The following is a 10550-nucleotide window of genomic DNA, read 5'->3' as shown; positions in this document are numbered from 1 at the left end:
ATAGATCCACAACTCCAGTGAATGGACATGAAAGGTACCTCTCCAGCTCCCCTGCTTCTGGCTTTCCTGACCCCATGGATCCATCATCTTCGTCGGTTAGGCTGCTGTTTGTGCTGGCCTCATCCAGCTCTGAGTCTAGGTGATGTCTGATGAAGTTGAGACCTGTGGAAAGATGTATGGTTTTTGAAAGAATTAGGTCTGGTCATTATAGTGCTGTATACACTGCCAAGCTGCGGATGTTTGGCAAGAAGATTTGATCACACTGGAGATGTTTTTACTAACTCCTGTTGAAAAACAAAATCTTGTCATTCATATCCCACACAAACAGTTCGCAATGAATTCCAGATTAAGTTTAAAATAAGAACGCGTGCAAGGCTAAGCAGTGCTAGCCAATAGATCCTCTATGCACCGTTTGGCTGTTACTCTGGGGAAAGACGAGAAAGACAGTGATGGAAGCCGTGACTGGAGCTGCAATGTAGCCTCTAATCTCAGTTGTACTTTTGTGCAATATAATTATCACGTTCGTACAATATAATATTTATATTGTACGAACATGATAATTATGTATATTGTAATAACATGATATTATATAGTTCAAAGGTGAGCGATATATTGTACCTACATGATAGTATATTGTACAAACATAAAAAGTATATTGTTAGAACAATATACTTTTCACGTTATAACGTGATATAGCTCTATTTTTCTTTTGCCTCTCAAGAGTGGAAAGGCAGCTGGCGCCGACGAAATCACCGCGGAACTCCTGAAGTACGCCGACCCCGTTCTGGTCAGAGCTTTGACAACTCTGGTCAACAAATGCTGGGAAAGAGGCGAAGTACCCGGCGACTGGACGAGAGGTACCATCGTGAAACTCCCAAAGAAGGGTGATCTGTCAAACTGCAATAATTGGCGTGGCATCACCCTCCTCTCCATCCCAGGGAAGGTGTTCGGAAAGGTATTACTTCGGCGACTATTGAGAACGGTGGACGAACGGCTACACGAGGAGCAGGCGGGTTTCAGAAGTGGAAGGTCCTGCATTGAACAAATATTCACGCTGAGATCAATTATTGAGCAAAGCCTCGAATTCCAGCAAAGGCTATGCGTGAACTTCGTTGACTTTAAAAAGGCTTTTGATAGCCTGAATCGGGACACGCTCTTGAAAATCATCAAGTCTTACGGCGTACCTGACCGCTTCGTTACCGCGTTCCAAGCGTTGTACCGCAACTCCAGTTGTTGCGTCCGAACAGACAACGGCATCACGGAATATTTTAACATTGATACTGGTGTGCGACAAGGCTGCGTCCTATCGCCATTCCTCTTTAACATCACCATTGACTATGTCATGCGCCGAGCAATTGGACCGAACACGATGGGGGTCGCCGGACGTGATCCCCTGCAGCAGTTCACAGATTTGGACTTTGCGGACGATATAGCCTTACTTGCACCAACACTCCGGGCTCTTCAGACAACAACCTCATCTTTGGAAAGCGAAGCAGCACCGACAGGGCTCAGGATCAGCGGTGAGAAGTCGAAGATTATGCGAGTTGGTTACGCTACACCATCAAACACAGCAGTTACTGTGAATCAGCAGCAGCAGCTAGAAGAGGTGGACAGGTTCATGTACCTGGGTTGCACTTTTAGCAGTGACGGGGACGTGGAGCATCACGTTAAGTGCAGAATTGGGAAAGCATGGGCAGCCTTTCAACGACTACGACCCATATGGATGACCACCGCACTGCCTTTATCAACCAAGTTGCAGCCCCTGAAGACCATCGTTATACCGACGGCACTGTATGCAGCGGAGACTTGGAAATCAACTGCAAAGATCAACCGCCATCTTGACGTCTTCCAACAACGTTGTCTTCGACGGCTGCTCAAGATCACATATCGGGATCGCATTACCAATGAGGAAATATATCGCCGTGCGGGAGTAGAGCCGCTCCATGTCCAAGTCACCAAGCGTCGGTTCAGATTTGCCGGTCACATCCTTCGGCTACCGGACCCGAGACCTGCCCGTGTCGCGGTTCTGTGGAACCCGAAGAATGGAAAGAGACGGCGAGGAAGACCCAAAATAACATGGAGGAGGACTTTCCTTGAAGATTTACGTTCAGTCGAACTGTCATGGGATGAAGCAACAACTGCCGCGATAGACTGAGTTCAATGGCGTTTTCTTGTCGCCTGATGCGCCGATCGGCGCGGGAGGATCTAAGTCTAAGTTCTTTTGCCTGGGTGGCAGCTCAACGCTTCTGTATCCGAGGCTTTTCAATGTGGCCTCACAAAATTATCACGACTACAACAACCATGAAAAGAGTTGGATGGACATTGCTGTTCAATCACAGCTGCCTGGTCAATGTTTTTCATTAGGAATTTAGCAAAGTTGATGGTGTGTGTGTGTGAGTGAAAGACAGAGAGAGGGAGAGCGAGAGACAGATTTTGTATGATAAGCTTCATGTTATAAACGCACAGTTTGAGCACTCAGGTCGCATCAGAGCATCAGGCCGTCTAGTGTGAGACCCTGCATCGTGACCTATGAACTTCTAACCCCTGAGATTCAATCGTACAGTTTGAGCAGGAGCTGAATAACGTGACTGAAAAAAATTGCAGTGTTTGCCCAGCTTAATGCAGACTGTTTAAACTAAACAAGCTGCTGTTTCACATAATGAACCCTCTCACCCACAGTATTGCCTTCTGTTTTAACAGTTAAAGCGGTAGAGACGAGCTGTTTACGTGTGCGTGGAACTCTAGCTTGTTTAACCAGGCTAGCTGTTAGCTTATAGCTCACGCTAGCTAACCAGCGAGCAGTTAAAAGGACAGCCGAAGCTGCACAAAACACCCACAAACTTATCTCACTACAGCGTAGCGCCAAAAATATGACTCGCAGCTCGAGCTCGACACAGAGTCTGTAACATAAGACTGACATCCAGCTAACCACAGCTAAAAAGATATTTAGAAAAAACTTACCGTTTCCTCAGGTTACACGAGTTTAGTTGTTTCACGCTGAAAAGTTGGTTTGTTTTGGCTCTCACTGAAGAAACCGGCACTGAAGACATAGCTGTTCTTTTGTACTGCTTTGAAGCGAAACATTCTTTGTATGTGAGGCCAAGGGTGTTCATCCTCTTCAGCTCTAGCGTAGACGACTGGCTCTGCCATGTTTTCATGTGTTTCTTCTTTCCGTGTGTCTCTACCAGCTCCTGGGATTGTCCCATGGATAACAGCAGGGTCCTTATGTGGATCAAGGATTTGAAACGCTTGGGCTTGGGCCCGCCACACTGTGGCGGCCACAGGTTCAAACTGGTCATGTGACTGCATGGCCATATCTGATTGGTAAAAAAGTCACCGGAAACTCCACTGGCGGCATATTATCTAATGTGTTAAACTCATTATTTTTTTAAAAGTAACGAGTCTAACTTTGCAAATGTAGCGGAGTAAAAGTACCGTTTCTTCTTCACAAATGTACTCAAGTAAAAGTAAAAAGTATCACGCCAAAAAGGTACTTTAAAAGTACATTTTTTTTCAAAAACTTACTCAAGTAAATGTAACGGAGTAAATGTAACTCGTTACTACCCACCTCTGATAAATACTCACAAAGAAAACGGCGGCCGTTACAACTTATGTCTAAAAATGTGTAGTTTCATGCATCGGTTAAAACACTCGACGCCCAGCTGGAAACACTTCACCTACCCGAGATTCACAGAATTTACAGAAAATATTTAATTTTTTGTGATTTATATCGTTATCGGGACGATAGATGTTTTATATCATATGTTAAATCATCTCATCATCTCAAGAATATGCTCCATGCTATGTAGCTAACCCTAACCCCCTTGAAAAACATGTCCAGGCAAAAGCTTGTCCATTGTGTCCTATTGTTAGGATGACACTGAGAATAAACATATATAATTTCCTTTCTTTTCTATGCGTTGTTGGTGTTAATCCTATGGGAGTGAAGGGAGGTGTGGGTGCTTCCCCTCAGAGCCAGCAAGCTAGTCTACTGCAAGATACAATGATGCATCTTAATATGAACAACCAGGGGTAAGAACAAACACCAAGGCTTTTATTGTATTTATTTATTTTTTTTAAAGATTTGGACAGTTCTACATGAGCTTAGGACATACATTTATTTTAAGAAGCCATTTAAAGGATTCACTCTGTGTCTTCTAGTCTGAATGATGCTGGTGGGGTCGGTTCCATGCCTACAGCAGCCCCTCCCTCCGCCACAGGCATGAGGAAAAGCTGGCATGAGGACATCGCACAGGATCTACGAAATCATTTGGTACACAAGCTGTAAGTATTAAAGAGAAAAGCTGCATTATTTATTTAGTTTTGGACTGCACATAGGATCACAATTAGCATTGCTGTGTGAATACATTAAAAAGGGGGGGGGGGGGGGGGGGGGGCTTGTGGTTTTTTTTAGTTTTTTTTTTTTTTAGTTCCATTCATCTGCCTGGATATAAAAATTTAGGTGTCATGTATTTGTTTAATGTAGTCATGAATAGAAAACATACTGGTGGATAATTATATTAAATATGGTGAATGTTTCAGAAATAGAAAGAAATTTCCACCCTTTTTTCCTTCATCCTATTTTCTGTCCTCCTCTTGTCCCTCCACAGTGTCCAGGCCATCTTTCCGACTCCAGATCCCGCTGCCCTCAAGGACCGTCGAATGGAGAACCTGGTGGCTTATGCCCGAAAAGTTGAGGGTGACATGTATGAATCGGCTAACAGCAGAGTAAGTTGCTCTTTCCACTTGAGAAATCAGTGGTGTCGGCGTTTCAATACCTATGTCAGTCATTGTGCTGTCATTACTTGTTCATTAAATTTATAGCAGCAGGTGAACCCCTGTCTTTTTTTCCTATTGTTAACTTGTCTTTTTCTCAAGATGAAAGATGGCCACAGATTTGGTTTCAAAATGCTTCTATAATTTTCAAAATAATTTATATTTTTGTGTCCTTTCTGTGTTCAAATTCTTCTTTTCTAATGTCCTTACTCTCTTGTTCTCTTTTGACAGGCTGAGTATTATCATTTGCTGGCAGAGAAGATCTACAAGATCCAGAAGGAATTGGAAGAGAAGAGGAAGCAAGGTGTGAACATTGGACCTGCTGGCATGGGACAGCCCCCTACTGGGCTGCCTCCAAGTGAGTGAACCTGCTGGGTTCAGGGAAAGAAATGAAATGTTTTAGTGTTTGTTCAAAGTCTTCTGCTCATGCTTGGTGAACACATGGCAGTTTAACTTCCTTCTTCTTCTGCCCTATTTTTACAGACGGTCCCCTAACTGATCCGGCAATGGTAAGACCAGCAGGACCAAATCAGATGAACAGAACGCAAGGCCCAGGTAAAATATCTCTAGTTGCAGGCACATCATTTTATAGTGGATTTGAAGCTTACACTGATTTTTATTTTATTCATTCATTTATTTTCTTATTTATGTTTTACCAAATATTAACTTGGAGCCAAATGGGCTGAGTGTAATGCCTTGATTAATCTCCGCTGTGGACATAGACAGCTGGAGTAGCTGCGCGTCTCTAATATCTGCTGTTGTGCTCACTCTGATGACGAAGGCTGAGTATTCACGGCAGTTGTAAGCTTCTCCAAGATCTTAACCATGCTGCCCTCAGTGAGCCTATTCTGAGAAGTCGCACCTCGTCCCAACGTTTCAATTCCAGCGGGCAGCTTTGTGGGGGTTTGAACAGCCGGTTCCGCTTTCTTAATTCTCCGATAAGCCAGGGCCAAGCCAGCTCCGATCAGCAAGAACCCTGTTATCATGGTTCCGAATAGGTAAATATCTTCAGCGTCCTCGATCGACAGTCCCGCCAGGCAAACGACCCTCCAGTTATGCCACCCGTCCATCGTGTATCCGGCAGGGAAAGTACCTCCAGGGCACTCGGGCTCTCCCGAGCCAGGGCTTCTCGTTGCATTCAGAGACCAGTTGATCAAATCCATAATTGTTGTCTAACCTTTCATCACCACACGGTGGCCCAATGCACACCCGTTTTATGACACCTACCAACAACACAATAGAACAAAGCAGGACAAATTTATGGAGTGTAATATATTAAATTACAACATAAAATATTCAAGATTAAAATTAGAAACAGCACAAATTAAAGATCATAACAAAATACTTAAACATGGCCGATGGATTGGAGTAAAATATTGGCCTGATTTCTCTAAGCTCTAATACTCTATGTTTATAACTTTTTTGTTCCTGGATTCTTTTCAGCTGAATACCAAAGCACTGATCAAGCACTAGGTAAGATATTTCAGATTATTTGTATAACTGCATTTAATATTTTACAGTAGTGAATTTCTTTGGTTTAAATTTCACAAGTTTGTTGTTGATCCAGAGAAGTTGCTCATCTGTGCCGTAGCCTAATATTTCTAGCGCTTATTGTCTCCAGTGTTAATTGCTGCTCTTATATTATACTGCTGCAACTTGTGCCTGAGAAGGAGAGGATTTTATTTGGTATTTTTAGAATTTAATATCATCTAATATTTAGGTTTGCAGCAGCCAATTCACTGCTAATTGCACCAAGTAGTTGTAAATTGTCTGCAGAGTCTATTTTGTGTACAGTAAACTGATTGTACTGAAGTGCACAGTCTTCTCCTTCAATATGTTATGTTTTTTTTCTTAGTCTAATCTCAAACTATTTTGAATGTTAGACTCTGATGAGCAACATATGACTCCCACAGTCTAGACCACGTGTAGGCAAAGAATATTATTGAGGGATCTCATGAGAAACTGGGACAGTTGTAGATGGCCTTACCAATAAGAAGCTCAATTCTGCTCAATATTAATTTATCTCTTTACAGAGATAAATGAAATATGTTCTAAAATTTGAATCTAGGTGCTAATTTTATGTCCTTTCTCAGAGGAAAACACTGTGGACAAACATCTGTCTGCACAGATGCAGAAAGTAAGTAGAACCAAATGATTCTGTCCTCACACCACAGCTTCATTTAATTCAATACTTATACCTGTTATTAAAAAATGATTACGAGTGATGGTTTTTACACTTATTAATCAGTTATCCTCTAAGAAGGTTATTATTAAATCACTTTGTTTGTTCTCAGGCATTAACAGTCCAATCAGACAGAGAGAGGCTTTTGGGAATGTTGGAAGATCTGGAACAGGAGGAGCTTGAAAAGTTCAAGTGGTTCCTGCGGGACAGTGATGTTCTGGTGGAGCTCAAACCCATCCCAAAGAGCAAACTGAAGGAGGCCAACATCTGTAACCTGGTGGATCTGATGTTCGGGGCCTACACCCAACATACTGTGGAGGTGACCAAGAAGGTTTTTAGGAAAATGAACAGGAATGATCTGCTGCAGAAGTTGTCAGACACGAGCTCGAGATCCAAAGGTAAGAAACTAAATTGTGTAATTTATTCCATTAATGTTTTACTGTCAAAACTTTGTATATGCACTGTTCTTAAAAAACACGCATTTATTTTAAAGTCAGTACATGACTGTAGTGTGAACTCAGAGTGAGGAGACTTCAGTTTGAAACATGGAGGGTTTGTAATCTAGGAGCAGATTTGAGATTAAACTTTAAAATTCTAACACGAGTTTGAGTAAAATGATAAAAGGAAATCAGTGAATGATCAGTGTAACTGTTACATGTACAGACTTAATGTCTGATGTTACAGTACTGCAAATACTTAATGATTTCAAAAGTAATATCTTTATAATATCTTTATATATCGTCTTAATCAGTCACCATCTGGTGTGAGCGCACTTTACTTATAAAAATTGTTTTGTTTTTAAAGGAAGTACATATTGACAGGTAGTTTGTTAGAAACTTCTTCCTGGTTCTCCTGGATTCTGTCCTCTTTATTCTGTCTCTTCCTGTGTTCTCAGACTGACATCAACATGATGCTGAGATCAGGTCTCTGTGGGTCTGACCGTCTGCTGCAGGACTCTTTATGTCTCTGACTCTCTGTTCGGGCTCGTCGTCCTGCTGCAGGATCGATGCGTCACTCTTAGTAATGGCGATGGATCAGAATCTGAACTTTAACATTCGTGAGATTCTAAATCTCAAACTCAGTTTCCAGAGTTGCAGCTGTGAACCTGCACAGAGCCTCCATGATGTTTCACTTTTACCTGCACACACCTGATCCAGACAGTGAGCAAAGGAACATCTGTGTGAATCTACACAGCATGGCTTTGATTTGCTGCTTGCTGCATGAACTGATAAACTCTGATAAATTATTATATTTTCACTGGTGACATGGGGCTAAAAATATGATCAGATTTATCTACATGTTTTCTTTATTAATGTGACAATGTTGGCATCTGTGGCTGTGTGGACGATGAGAGGAAATGTAAATGTAAAAAGAAATGAATTTGTTTTAGTGGTTTTCTTTGTTTTTTGTTACTCATATGTGAAATGACTGCATCTTGAAGCATGAAGAGATGATTTTACAGTGAGTTCCTATATCTTCTGTCATAGCAACATATTCAGTTTTTTCTAGCAGTACAGTGTGTGACAGACTTTACAGAGAGCCTGTTGTGCTTTTCTTTGTTTTTTTACTTTCATACTTCATATAAATATTGTTGATTGATGCTCATATTGAACATGATCTTTTTCCCTCTTCTTGTGGTCGTTGCTCAGTCTGGTTTGGAGGAGAAAAGCTTCCAGACCAACTGAGTGAAGGTTTTGACGTTACTGAGGATTACAACACGTCTGTTTGTCATATTTTAATCAATGAGAATTTTGTAATTGGACAAAACTGGAGAATTTGATACTATCATGTATTTTTAATTTTTTTTTCTTTTTTACTAATTCTTTTCAAAATATTCTTTCATCTGATATAAAGAACTTTAAACCAATCACTGCCTTGTTTGTCAAAGCTGCTGTACAAATAGCTACAACAGTGATGTCTGTTTACTGTAAGACGGTCATTTTAAAATGTTTTCTTAATTTTAAAAACTGTAATAATCACCTCTGAAGAGCTGTTCAGTCTTTATTGTCCCCCGGAGGAAATTTGGCTTCCAGCATCTTTCACAAAAAGAGAAACAACAATAAACAAAGACACATAACATTCTATTATGAACGATGCAGATGGATCGGTGTTGTGACTGCAGCGATGCAGATGCTATATTGTCTATCGTAGTGAAGAGAGAGCTGAGCTTTACGGGGCGATCGTGGCTCAAGAGTTTGCAGTTTGTCTTGTAATCGGAAGGTTGCCGGTTCGAACCCCGGCTCCGACAGTCTCTGTCATTTTGTCCTTGGGCAAGACGCTTCACCCATTGCCTACTGGTGGTGGTCAGAGGACCCGGTGAAGCCAGTGTCCGGCAGCCTCGCCTCTGTCAGGGTGGCTGTGGCTACAATGTAGCTGCCATCACCAGTGTGTGAATGACTGATTGTTGTGTAAAGCGCTATGGGGTCCTTAGGGACTAAGTAAAGCGCTATACAAATACAGGCCATTTACCATTTAAAGAGAAACTCTCGAGTTACCGGTCGATCTACGTCCCTACCCTCACCTATGAGCACTTGGTTTGATTTGTTTTTCCTCTGCATTTATAGATAGAAACGGTTGTTTAGGACAGATTTTAATGCAACATTTTCGGCTGGGTTGATGCCAAAGACCAAAATGTAATTATCAGTAATGATGATAAAATTGTCTGATTGAGAGGAGACACTTAGTTACACAACAAACCTGGAAGCTGTGTGGAACAGCTGAGCAGAGCCCAGAACATTAGAGACTGTCAATCACATCCTGGCTGATGCTTTAGGTTACTGCTGCTCTGGCACAAAATAAACACCCTCAACTTCAAGAAGGTGTCATGTATCTGTGTTGTGATGCTGCACAGCAACAGCACATCAGTCTGAGCTTGTTTATATTAAAATATCATTCTCATGATCAGAACTAAGGACGGTGACTCCCTCAGTGTCTCACAGCCAGATGTACCAACAGCTGCTCAGGAAAAATAAATGTGCAGGAGGGTTAAAAAGATGGAAAGACATTCATAGTAGACATGTGGCTTAAAATTTTCCTCTTTAAATAAGCTTGTAGTGATGGGTGGTGACCCCTAACATCCCTTAGTTATGCTGCCACTGCCTCCTGTTCACCACGTGTTTATATCTGATATCAATCTTTCCTCTCACCTTCCACTCACTTGTAGCAAATGTATATTACATTAAAGATACTGTGTATGTGCTGGTTCTCTGCATGCACGGAAATCCAGATCAGTGAAGGAGAATCAGTATGTTTTAGATAAAAGTGTGAGTGTTTCTGTTAGGAACTGTTGGGGACACACGCTGGTGTGTGTGTGTGTGTGTTTTCTAAGTCTGACGGTTCAGCTGGAGCGCAGGGTCCATCGTTCAATAGAAGACTGTTTCATTACAAACTATACCAGCATGTATTTGGTTGGTGGTTCAATGGTAAAAGGATTCCTGGTTCAGTTCTACTGGTTGACTCTGACTCGGGCTTTTCTGTGTGGAGGTGGGACGTGCTCCCTGTATGGGTTTTCAGGTTACTCCAGCTTCCTCTCAGAGTGCCAAAACAGGCACATTAGGCTGACTGGTGATTTGAAGTTAGAATAAAATATGCA

The sequence above is a fragment of the Pelmatolapia mariae genome, linkage group LG10_11, assembly GCF_036321145.2.
Source record: "Pelmatolapia mariae isolate MD_Pm_ZW linkage group LG10_11, Pm_UMD_F_2, whole genome shotgun sequence".
In the NCBI taxonomy this organism is placed as follows: Eukaryota; Metazoa; Chordata; class Actinopteri; order Cichliformes; family Cichlidae; genus Pelmatolapia; species Pelmatolapia mariae.
This window is presented reverse-complemented; position numbering follows the sequence as displayed.